At 33.9% G+C, this 13079-nt stretch overlaps 1 pseudogene; it reads right to left on the bottom strand.

Moving 5' to 3' along the window:
* Positions 1 to 9792: 9792 nt before the first annotated feature.
* On the bottom strand, positions 9793 to 10424 carry LOC107849363 (annotated as a pseudogene).
* Positions 10425 to 13079: the final 2655 nt, after the last annotated feature.

Raw genomic sequence — 13079 nt, 5'->3', positions numbered from 1 at the left:
AAGAACAGAGATGGAAGAAGAAGAGATGCTGAAGAGAATAAGCTTGATGAATTTAGGAGGAAAGTTAAAGAAAAAGAGGTCCAGTCTAATAAAAGACCATTCAGGTCTGTCAAAGGCTTTCTCAAGTACAATTTTGAGGATCATGTTATCCTTTTTACCTTTTATCTTAGAGAAGTGACTGATATACTCTTGGACAATGATGACATTATCAGAGGCCCTCCTATTAGCCATGAAGCTTACCTGGCCAGGGCCAATGATATTTTCCAAGAAAGGTTTCAACCTATTGGTTATAATCTTAGTAATGAGCTTATACTGAGTATTACAAAGATCAACGAGTCTGAAGTTCTTAAGGGTGGTGGTATTCCTACTTTTAGGGATGAGGTAAATATAGGTAGAGTTGACAAGGGGGTCCATGGAGTAGGAAGTGAAGGTTTCCTAGAAAAATTTAATAATGGGAAGACCCATTATATCCCAAAACTTCTGGTAAATGAAGGGGTGAAACCCATCTGGCCCAGGGGCTTTATTGGGTTTAAAGGAGGAAATAGCTTTCTTCACCTTTACCATAGAGAGAATAGCCTGGAGGGCTTTATGGTGGAGGATGTCAATATTCCCGGAGGTTAAGGGGTTGGCCTGAGTGGCATGGTAGCCCAGGGAGTGCTCAGAGGTGAAAAGATTAGCATAGTAGGAGGACACCAATTTCTCAATGTCAGCATGGTTGTAATGCTAGGTTTTTCCTTCATCCATGAGGGAGTTGATTCTATTTTTCTCCTTCTATTGAGGGTGGAAGTATGAAAGAATCTAGAGTTGGATTCCCCCTCCATAAGCTATGAGATTCTGGACTTGAGCTTTCAGAATTCAGTCTTCTGGGTCAGATGCTGGTTGTACTCTCTTAAAAGGTTTTTCTCCAACCCTTGGAGAAAAGGGCTGGTAGGGTGATTTGGTGATCTTTGAATGACAACTAACCTTACAAGCAAGTGCTTTTTCTTGGCAAATATATTTCCAAAGATGAGCTTATTCCAATCCCTAGCCTTATTCTCAAAAACATTGGTGGCCTCAGTAATGCAAGTGCTATCTAGGAAAGAGTCTTTTATAAGATTAGAAAAGTCCTGGTGATTGAGCCACATAGACTCCACTCTGAAGGGTTTCATCTGGTTGTTAGGGAAAGAACCCACATTAAGGAGGAGAAGGGAATCATCAGAATGGGTTCTAGGGAGATGAGTGATGGTAGCCTCGGGGTAGAGATGCACTCACTCATCATTAGCAAGGTACCTATCAAGTCTTTCAAGGATGAGACATTGCCTATTATATCTTATATTATACCAAGTGTATTTGCTATCCTTGAAGCCTAAATCAATGAGATTACAGTAATTTAAGCAATTCATAAAAAAGTTAACCTTATTCATGTTAATTTTGTAGCCTCCAAACTTTTCAGAAGCCCTGAGGACTTCATTGAAGTCTCCCTCAACTAGCCAGCTCTTGCCTTCAGGAAGGATGATGGTGTCAGATAATGCTAGCATTGATAACTGGAAGTCTGTACTAGCATAGATAATGCTAAGGAACCAGGAAGAGAGAGAAATATACCTTAACTTTAGCATTGATAACTTGAGGGAAGATGGAAATAGAAGAATGGAGATAGATTCATCTTTACACATGATGACAATACCTCTGGAGTTTCTATTAGCCTCAGACTGGATATAGTGATGGTAGCCTAGCTCCTCACAAAGGTCCTAATGCTCATTCATCTTAGTTTCTAGCAGTGCAAGGATTCATGGTTTATTCATGTTAACCATGGCCTTACAATACTTTCTAAACTCAGCATTCTCGGCCCCCTGGCGTTCCATACTATACAGTTTTTCATCTTGGAGTATAGGGGGTGGTGAGTTTCCATCATAACCACCTTGTCCTTTCCCTTGGGGTTGGAGATGGATGTCCCAGAGGGAGTCTTCCTTTTCCTACTGAGGGAGTAGAGTATAACCTTGGTGGTCTCTTCTATCATAGGGTTTGCTAGACTTATTGTTATTCCTAGTCCTGCTATCCCTAGAGGTAACAAGATGATCACTATCTCCTGAATAGGTTCTGTGAACTCTAGACTTAGCGGATCTGCTAGATTGAGGATTTCAATTCTTGGCACCCTGAGGTTGGACAAGAAATCCTCCATGTCCTTGTTGCTTGCTTTTAGGGCCTCCAATGCAGTCATTCTCTCTATTCTCTCTAGTGTGAGATGGGGGAGGTTGGAGATGGGGCCATTTGCTCCGCAGATAGAGGTGCAAATACTGGTCCCAATAGCATCATTGTAGGGTCATGAGGTGGAAAGAAGGAAAGTCCCATACTGAGCTGGGTTCATTATGGTTACTAAGGACTCTGTATTCAGCTCCTCTTGGATTGGCGAGTTGATCACATGGAACAGAGTGGCCATCCAGATGTTAGGCCCATAAGCCTGTAGGCTCTGGTTCAGGTTTACCATGGCTAACTGGGACAGGTATTGAGGGTCCTGGATTAGAATTGTGACTTGCCTCCCTTCCCATTCTAGATGAAGTGGGACTGTTTGGTTGGAAAGGCACACTTCCAACTAAGAAGTTGGTCGGTGGTCCTAAGGTGTTGGGGTTATGATGATGGTTATCTATTTGATACTCGGTGATTCGATTAGAGATTTCTTTAGAAGGCTCCGTCATCATAGCCTCAGTCTAAATAAATTTAGAAGATGCGAAAGAAGACAACTGAGGAGTCTTTACATGGGGAACTCCACCAGCATTAAATGCCTTGTCTAAAGCTGAGACACTTTCAGTCACATCCCTGTGAAAGTAGAAGGGTCTCCCACAGGTATGAGAGAATGCTCATGATTGTTTGTGCTAGCATGTAAGTGAGATGGCCCACCAGTGCGGGCTTCATTTAATTTATCCTCGAATAACAGAGAATTGGAATTAATTTTAGGGGTGAGGGGATTTAGAAGGGATGGGCTGGGAATATTAGGGCCCAAATATTTCTGAAGGCTTCCGAAAGCCTTAATTTGGTGGGCTTTCTCTTTGAGTGACCCACTATTTGATTTTAAGGCCAACTTACCTAGGGGAGGGAAGATGGGCTTGGAGATTTAGCACTGGGCTAGCCCAATCTGGGAAGTCTTAGAGGATAGGAAGAGAGACTTTTTTGCCGCCGCCATGGGATAAGTAGTGTTTAGAAACTTACCTGTCTTCGCATCAAAGGTTTTAACCTTGACGATGGGCGGGTCTTTGGTGTTTGTGTGAGGCGGCGGTGTCGCCGGCTTCTTCTTCCTGGTGAATTGAACAGTTTGCCATTCTAGCGAATTGTTTACAATCAGTTTAAACTGCTTCGGTTCATCGGGTGCTTGAGTTGTTTCATCTATATCGTTTGGGCCCTTAGGTATCGATTTGAGTAGGAATAAGCAGAGAGAAGATGTGTGGACTAATCTCCCATAATTTTTACGCAGAAAACCCTCTCCTTCATAAAAAAGGGGCTGAGTATGTTGGTTGATGGTAACAGAAGTAGCTACTGGAATCTCGAGTGGTATTTGTACATAGATCCTTGCGTACCTTCCCCGAAGTACAGTCGAGGTGCGTGCATCTACCTTTAGGAGTTGCCCGATCTAATTGCCTATCCGTTACAGAATGAGGGCGTCATATAACTCTGTTGGTAGTTGTGGCAATCTCACCCAAATGGCTGTGGAGTCCACTTTTGATTTAGCAGGCAAGAAGTTGGGTTACCATTTAACGGAGACAAAGATGCCCGCAATAAACCAAGGTCCCCCTTGTAGGATTGAGGATTGGCTTTCCGCCATAGCAATTTTTGCAGTATAGAACCCCATCCTTAGATCGATGAGTGAAAATGGCTCTTTCAAATTCCAGAGTGCTTCCAATTTCCTTTTTAGAAATTGGTGATTAAATTTTGTATTGACAGCTTTAACTATGACTGAGTGGATCCAAGGGGCATACAGCCTCCGTTTTTCCACGCCCGTCAATAGGATGCCTCGATTGGAGGTTCCAATGTTAATTATCTTTACTGATGCCCCCAAATCTGTGACTAGATTAGGGGATATGATTTTTCCTATAGTGGCCTCTTTGTATGAGATTGGAGGTAAGGGGGGTTCTTCCATGAATATGTCAGTGGGGGATTCCGATATTGGGGGGTTTGGTAGTAGTGACGGAGTTAAGGTAGGATCCATGGCTATGGTCAATGCCAAGGATAGGGGGAGGTAGTGAGAGGGGGGTCTTTCTCTCTCTAGAACTATTCCTGTACACAATGTAAGGAATAACGTTGAATGCCCATTGATGCTCTTACCATATTTATTAGGACTCATTTATCAGGTACACAAGAAACAATAAAAATCTATCAACATTAATTTTTGGGGGAAAAACTAACGATATTTTTCTTCTTTTCTCTAATTATATCAGGAGGAAAGAGAAAGCCTACCAACATTAATTCTCCATATATTTTTCTTTGACCAAATATTTCCTGAATTTCTAATTTTCTGAAAGATTATACTATATATAAATATATATTCTCCATTTCAAAATAGTTGAAATTGTTGAGATATGACACGTTCCTTAAGAAAAATCTCCATTTCAACATAATTGAATTGTTGGAGTATGACACATTCCTTAAGAAAAATCTTTTAGGACATGAATTGTAGGTTATTTTCCACTATTATCTTTTTATTGTTCTTAAATTATTTTTCTAAAAAAATGTGAAGTACTTAAAAACCTCATTAAATGAAAGGGTAAAATTAGAAGAAATTTTCAACATATCTTGAAGAATGAAAATTTTATTTATTTTGGACATTAAAAAATAGTTCAACAATTCATTTATTTTGGAATGAAGAGAGTATAGATTTGTCCCTAAAACCTATGACAACATTAGATTAAGTGAAAATTAACTAATGTCGGTAAAACTTTAACACTCTTTGTTAATACATATTTAATGTTGTTAAAACATTTTATTGTTGCAGTGAAAATTGAGTGTATAGAATAATATTTTATCGAGCTGACGGTCAACGTGAGAGTTTTTTGTTATATATAACGTTATACATATTACAATTTATCAAGTCAACTAGGACTCAAGGGCGGACCCACATATAGCATTCTGGGTGCTCGAGCACCCATTGACTCAGACGAAAATTATATATTCTTAATACAAAATTTATAAAGATCTATATATATTATAAAGCAGAGGACGAAGTAATGAGAAGAAGCCAAGTGGCAAAATTTTAAAACGCCACGTAGTAAGTTATAGGACAAAACTCAAGTGTTGTAATAAAAAATTTAAATTTAAAAATGTTAAATATTTGAATTAAATAATAATACTAAAAAATTCCCTAACTTCACGTGATTATGGTTAGGCATGTCTTTTATCAATAAAAGAATTTCAAATTATTGTGAATAATCCTACTTCTTCGGCAGAGTTTGTTAGTTTTAGGAGTGATGGTATTATTTATATATAGATTATTAAAAAAGCAAAACTAAAGGCACCAAAATTTTGAATTGAAAGGCTAAGTATATGAATTTGAAATACATTAATCTTTTTAATATATATATATATATATATATATATATATTTATATATTTATATTCATTATCTTAGTAACTATAAATTCATAATTAAAGAGTTCTAATAGGCTCTTACTACTTCATACTTATCTCTTTTAAAATATAAATAATATATATATATATATATATATATATATATATATATATATATATTATATTTTAATATTAGTTATTTCTGGACATAATCATATGGATACCCGTGCGACTTCAAAATTGCACGGTATTGTTTCTATAAAGAAAAAAAATTATGTCCAAATCGTGTGCATATAGTAGTAGTAGATAGATAGTATATATTTTGAAATTCTTACAAGGTCTTTTATTTTCAAAATTTTGAAATTATAAACTATAAGCTAATGATATTTATAAATTTTATCTATATATATTATAAAATAGAGGACAAAGTAACAACAAGAAGTCAAGTGGCAAAATTTTAAAACGCCATGTAGCAAGTTTTAGGAAAAAATTCAAGTGTTGTAATAAAAAATTTAAATTTAAAAATATTAAATATTTGAATTAAATAATAATACTAAAAAATTTCCTAACTTCACGTGATTATGGTTAGGCATGTTTTTGATCAGTAAAAGAATTTCAAATTATTGTGAGTTAATCCCACTTCTTCAGCAGAGTTTGTTAGTTTAAGATAGTCATTACCTTATCTGAATTTGTGAGATTAGTTTTAGGAGTGATGGAATTATTTATATATAGATTATTAAAAAAGCAAAACTAAAGGCACCAAAGTTTTGATTTGAAAGACTAAGTATTTGAATTTGAAATACATAAATTTTTTTAAATATATATATATATATATATATATATATATTCATTATCTTAATAACTATAAATTCATAATTAAAGAGTTCTAATAGGCTTTTACTATTTCAAATTTATCTCTTTTAAAATTTAAATATAATATATATATATATATATTTAATTATTTTAATACTAATTATGTCTGGACATAATCATATGGATACCTGTGCGACTTCAAAATTTCACGGTATTTTTTCTAAAAAGAAAAATATTTATGTCCAAACCGTGTGCATATAGTAGTAGTAGATAGATAATATATATTTTGAAATTCTCACAAGATCTTTTATTTTTAAAATTTTGAAATTATAAAATATAAGATAATGATATTTACAAATCTTATCTTTTGTAACAAACTAATATTATATTCAATTTTAAATTTGAATTGGTTGGCAATCAGGAAATTACATGTCATAGACCCAAATATGTGTGACTTTAGATATTTGACCCCAATAAGAAAAGTCTTTAAAAAATAGTCTTCCTTACTTTTTAAGTATAGTACAAGTACCATTTTGTCCCTCTACACCTCAAACATATTTTTAAACTTTCATACTAATTTGTCTCTCAAATTTTATTTTTTATTATTTTCACTTTTTTATTTTTTTATTTAATTTTATTAATTATTCTATTTTTTTTATTATTTTTACTTTTTATTTTTTTCTTTAATTTTATTTTCATGTTTTAATTCATTTGTCTTTAACCTTTATTTTTCTTTTATTTTTGGTTTTTATCAGTTCTCTTTTTTTCCCTCATTTTTCTCAAACTTTATTTTTATTTTTTCCTCTCATTATTATTGTTCTTAATTTTTTTAATTCTTTATTTTTTCTTAATATTTATTTTTTCCTTGCCTTTTTTTTTTCTCAATTTTTTTTTTATTTTACTATTTTGTTTGATCGCTTTTTTCTTTTTCCAGTTCTCCTTTTTTCCCTCAGTTTTGTCAAACTTTATTTTTATTTTTCCTCTCATTTTTATTTTTCTCATTTTGTTTAATTCTTCGATTTTTTCTTAATCTTTATTTTTTTCTTTACTTTTTTTCTCAATCTTTTTTTATTTCTCTATTGTGTTTGATCGCTTTTTTCTTTTTTCTCAATTTCTATTATATTTTGCTAAGAAATAAAAAATTGGATAATCCGCAAAAGGATCTTCTTTTTTTGACATCAAAGCAAATTTAAGGGCATGAATTATTGTTATAGAGTTCTTTGAAAATTCTTGAGATAAGTCGTGTCTCTAAGGTGAGAGTTGTAGAATATCTCATAAATAAAGACATAACATGGTAGTGTCAACTCTTGCTCATGGGGCATAATTTATTATTTGAAAGTACTTGAGCTAAGTCTTTCCCCTAAGGCAATAGTTGAAGAACATTCCATAAATGAAGACATAACGTGGTAGTGTCAACTTTTGCTCGTGGGGCATAATTTGTAGTTTGAAAGTCCTTGAGCTAATTAAGTCTTGCCTCTAAGGCACTAGTTGTAGAACATCTCATAAATGAAAACATAACGTTGTAGAGTCAACTCTTTCCCGTGGGGCATAATTTGTAGTTTGAAAGTCCTTGAGCTAAGTCTTGCCTCTAAGACAATATTTGTAAAACATCTGTTAAATGAAACTATAATGTGGTAGAGTCAACTCTTGTCCGTGAGGCATAATTTGTTGTTTTAAAGTCTTTAAGCTAAGTCTTGCCTCTAAGGCAAGAGTTGTAGAACATCTCATAAATAAAGATATAATGTGGTAGTGTCAACTCCTGTGGGGCATAATTTGTAGTTTGAAAGTCCTTGAGCTAAGTCTTGCCTCTAAGGCAATAGTTGTAGAACATCTCATAAATGAAAACATAATGTGGTAGAATCAACTTTTGCCCGTGGAAAATAATTTATAGTTTGAAAGTTCTTGAGTTAAGTCTTGCCTTTAACGCAATAGATGTAAAACATCTCATAAATGAAAACATAACGTAGTAGAGTCAACTCTTGTCCGTGGGGCATAATTTGTAGCTTGAAAGTCTTTGAGCTAAGTCTTGCCTCTAAGGCAAGAGTTGTAGAACATCTCATAAATAAAGACATAATGTGGTAGTGTTAACTCTTGTCTGTAGGGCATAATTTGTTGTTTGAAAGTCCTTGAGTTAAGTCTTGCCTCTAAGACAATAGTTGTAGAACATCAATGAAGACATAGTATAGTAGAGTCAACTTTTGTCCGTGGGGCATAATTTGTTGTTTGAAAGTTCTTGAGTTAAGTCTTGCCTCTAAGGTAAAAGTTATATAACATCTCATAAATCAAAACACAATGTGGTAGTGTCAAATTTTTCCCATGAAACATAACTTATCGTTTGAAAGTCTTGGAGAACATCTCATAAATCAAATACAATGTGGTAGTGTCAACTCTTGTTCATGAAACATAACTTCTTGTTTGAAAGTCATAAGTCTTGCCTCTACAATGTGGTAGAGTCAACTCTCGTCCGTGAAACATAGTTTGTTATTTCAAAGTCATAAGTCTTGTCTTTATAATGTTGTAGTGTCAACTCTTGCTCATGAAATGTAACTTGAATGGAAGAAATCGAAGAAAAGAAAAAAATTGTTGAAAAAGAAGAAAAATGAAAAAAAATATTAAAAAATAAAAATTAAAAAAAATGTAGAAGTTGAGAGTGAATTGAAAAAAATAAGGCTGATAAAAATAAAATAAAAAAGATTAAATAAAAATAAAGGTCGAGAAAAATTTAAAAGAAAAGAAAAAATAAGCATTAAAGAAAAATAAAAAATTTATAAAAGTAGACGTTGAGAGGTGTAACAAAAGAAAAAGTAAGGGTTGAGAAAACATAAAAGAACAAAAAAAGAAGAAACAAAAAATAAAAAAGAAAAAAAAAAGAGAAGTTGAGAGGAAAAAAAAAGTAAGGGTTGAAAAAAATTAAAAATAAGAAGAAAAAAGAAAATATAAAAATCAAAGTAAAATTGAAAAGAGAAAAAAAAAATGAAAAAAAAATGAAACTTGAAAGATATAAATATGGAGTTGTTATCAATTATGAGGATTATTTTTGTAATTTACACCATTGACTAGGGGTAATTTTATCCAAAAAAATTTTAGTTAATAGGTTAAGGCTATTTTAAGGAAGTTTTTTTATTTGGGGCTAAAATTTGAAAGCTACCCAATTTGAGTCTATTCTTGAAATGTACTATATACTATATGGTCAAGGCCCGTGCTATATTAATTTACAAACAAATAGAGATAGGCAAAAATGTACTTTTTATCGTTAAGGAATATATACAAATATGTAGTTTACAGACAAGGCAAATTCCAATATGTCAGCAAGATCGTAGGTTTTCAACTTCAACATTTTCTCCTGGACAATGCTGCTTTTGAGAGAAATTAGAAATGATGATTAAGAACTCATAAAAATAAAAGAAGAAAGGATGATTGAGAACTTGCTTGCATCTGAGAGGCCAGTTTAGCTAATCATTACTACATGCTTGATATATACAAAATCAATGGACATGCTTACTAAGTAAGCCAACGCCCAGCTATAAGCTGTAAGTGTGAACTGGTAATCAGCAATGACATAGAGCACGCTACCAACAAAGATTGTACCCAGTGACACCCATGTTTTAACTGTTGGCCATGGTTGGTGCAAGTAGAGGGTCTCTCCTATTGCAACAAAGATGGGGACAGCTGATCTAAAGACAATAAAAGTATCAACATCGGCATGGAGGAGAAGCTCACTGTTTGTAAAAAGAGAGAGGTAAAATATAATTGCAGCTGGCAGGAACCACCACATCATTACAAGATCAAGCTTATCGTGTTCTATAACCTTGAGCCACCCGCATATGAGGACTCCAGCTGCGCTTGTGAAATACTGCAATGCAGTTAGTGCCCTGGGTAAGGAAATTTCATAACAACCCACTTGTTAATGATGGAGAGTAATGATGCTGATAGACAGTATCCATCAGCTACTCCATAAACCGATGCTTGCTGAAATAAGCCTCTGTACTAAGTCGATTGGAGACTGGTAGGTGGTGCTGAAGAAGCATCCAAAGACTTCCTGGCGTCTCCATCTTGAGGATTTTCCACATCTTTGTCCATTCTGCTCCTTAAGTACGTTTCATTATATATAAAATAATTTGTCTTAAGGCATATTAGGAGTTCTTTCAAACTACAGGTTCTTCAAATTTCACACTTACCCCTACACGGACATACAATTATCTATACCAAAACAAAGAATAGACAAGGAACTTAGAGTACAAGAGAAACCTCATTGAAAAACTATTACAAAAAGACAGGCATCATAACTGAGTTTCAGTAATACCAAAAATAAAACTGAGCATAAATGACAGTTCAAAACCATTTTCCACAATGCAATAGTAATTCAAATCAGATAGAACTTCAACATTGACGGAAAATGTTCAAGTGAGACAACTTAATTGCATTAATGATGACTACATTGTTATAATGAAGCATCAAAAAATAGAAAGTAAATGTCATAGTAATATGACAATGAAGAGAACTAAATGGTAGATTAATATAAGACGGTAATTACCTGCCCATTGCATCATAAGTTCTAGCAACATTGCTATAGATCCCTAATGTGTCTGCGTAAGGCTTCATATACTCCCCCAGAATATAGTGCAAGACCTCAATTCAGGCTTCGATTCCTGCAATAGTTCTGCGTTGTCCTGGTGCATTTCGATACACTTTTATGGCCTTCTGAAGCAACTCGAGAGCTTGATTAGTCTCGTAGATGGATTCATAGATGACAGATATATCGACAAGGCCACTTGCAATATCTTTTGAATTTCCAGGCCAACAGTATATCACAGCCCTTAGTGGCAATTTAATGTCGCTACAACGTGCAAATAGATAAACTCTAAATTTCTCTTTCCCTTTGAAGAACTCTCAAATGATTTCATGGCTTGAAGGGCTATTTCAAGAGCTTTTACTGCCAGTTCTATTCTGTTGTTTGGGGTGGAGTAATGTCCCCAGGATAATTGTGAAATAAGAATAAAAACGAGTACAATGACTACACACTTCAATCAATATATTGGTTTCATGATGTAGGGATATATATGCTACTATTTCCCTAGTTTATTGGCATACTGGTTAAGTACCCTTTAAGGTTATTGCTATATAAAATTGTTCATGCTATAGGTCCTCCATCTGTAGTGTACATGATAGGTGAAAGATTGAGTACTTGCTACTTGCTTTATACCGAACCTTTATGTGCTTCTTGATTACATGAAATATTAATACATTTGCATTCCTTTCAACCTTAACTCAGTGCCTATATTTCTCCTAGAAGTCTGAGGAGAAATGGCCAAAAACATAAAAATGAGCTCACTGTGTAAACAAATGATATAAAATTCACAGTACCCACGACGTGGACCTTAAATTTCTGATAAAAATGAATAAGTTGTTAATACTCAGTACTCAATTGCCCATTTGTTAATCCATTATCAAGTTGTGCGCATTTTACTAACATACATGATTTTTAACTCTAAATTACGGAGAAGCTGCAGGTGTATTACCGATCTACATATCAAAGAAATGTGACAGCTAACTTCTTAGCATCTAAGTTAATAAAGCACAAGATACTACGGTTAAGGCAATATATATAAGGTTAATATTAAACAATATTTACAATAACCACAAGTCTGCCAAATTAGAAATATTTGAATGGACAAAGTATCACATTTCATCCATTCCTTTCATTTTCTTCAAACAAATCATCTCGAGACACAATAAACTTTAACACCACTTACTTAATGTTAAGTTCTTGAGCCGAGAGTGTAACGCCCCGAAAACTAGTCCCAAGATGTCATACGGTGCTCAAGACTACGAGTAGCCTTAAGCTAACCCTGTCTGCCTTCTACTAAGTCTGAATCTCAAATAGAGGAAATATAGATATAAAAATCGTACTAAATGCGGGAAATTTGTCTGATCTAACTGAGAATATCTGAATATAATCACTGGAAGATACTAGATTCAATAGATTGAACAATCAATACTGAATAATCTTAAATCACATCTAGCAGTCTGATAAGCCATTACTACAAATAACTAGAGAGTCACTAGGACAAACCCCCAGCTGACTCGCACTGTCTGAATCATCTATACTAATAAGATGAAAATTTGAAAGACTAAGTCCCTAAACTATGAGGACTCACCAACTGTCGGGATGCAGATGGATAAGCGCGAAATCACTCACGCTGCTGAAACTGAGTACCTGAACCTACATTTTGAGACAAATATAGCATATACACATATCTGTGGATCAGTACTTTGAGAATGTACTGAGTATATGGGGGTGAATACATAAGTAAAACAATATCTCAATGTCGTCACAATTTATAAAATAATGCATGCCAAATGTAAATGAATCACATAAGCTGGAATATCTGAAAACTGAGAATCATAATCATGAGTAGTAAATCATACATTATAAATCTAGTGAGTCATAACATTTAGTTCTAAGATTTGTTCTAGTGTTCTGTCTGTAAATCATGTTGTCTAAGTGTAGAAAGAACTCACTTTTATATCTGAAATCTGAAAGCTGAAGTCTGTAGCCAATGTCTTTCTATAAAGCAATATCTGAGTAAAGTTGCGAACCTTTACACTTAGTTTCTAAAATTTTTTCTTTAGGATTATTCTATTCTGAAATCTGTAGGGAGATTTACTCAAAAGCTATTTATTTACTTTTACTAGTAGGGAAATACTTTTAAAACTATTCTGGAAGTCTTTACT

The sequence above is a fragment of the Capsicum annuum genome, chromosome 12, assembly GCF_002878395.1.
Source record: "Capsicum annuum cultivar UCD-10X-F1 chromosome 12, UCD10Xv1.1, whole genome shotgun sequence".
Classification (NCBI taxonomy): Eukaryota; Viridiplantae; Streptophyta; class Magnoliopsida; order Solanales; family Solanaceae; genus Capsicum; species Capsicum annuum.
Note: the sequence above shows the minus strand (reverse complement) of the source record. Positions and strands in the feature narration are given on the sequence as shown.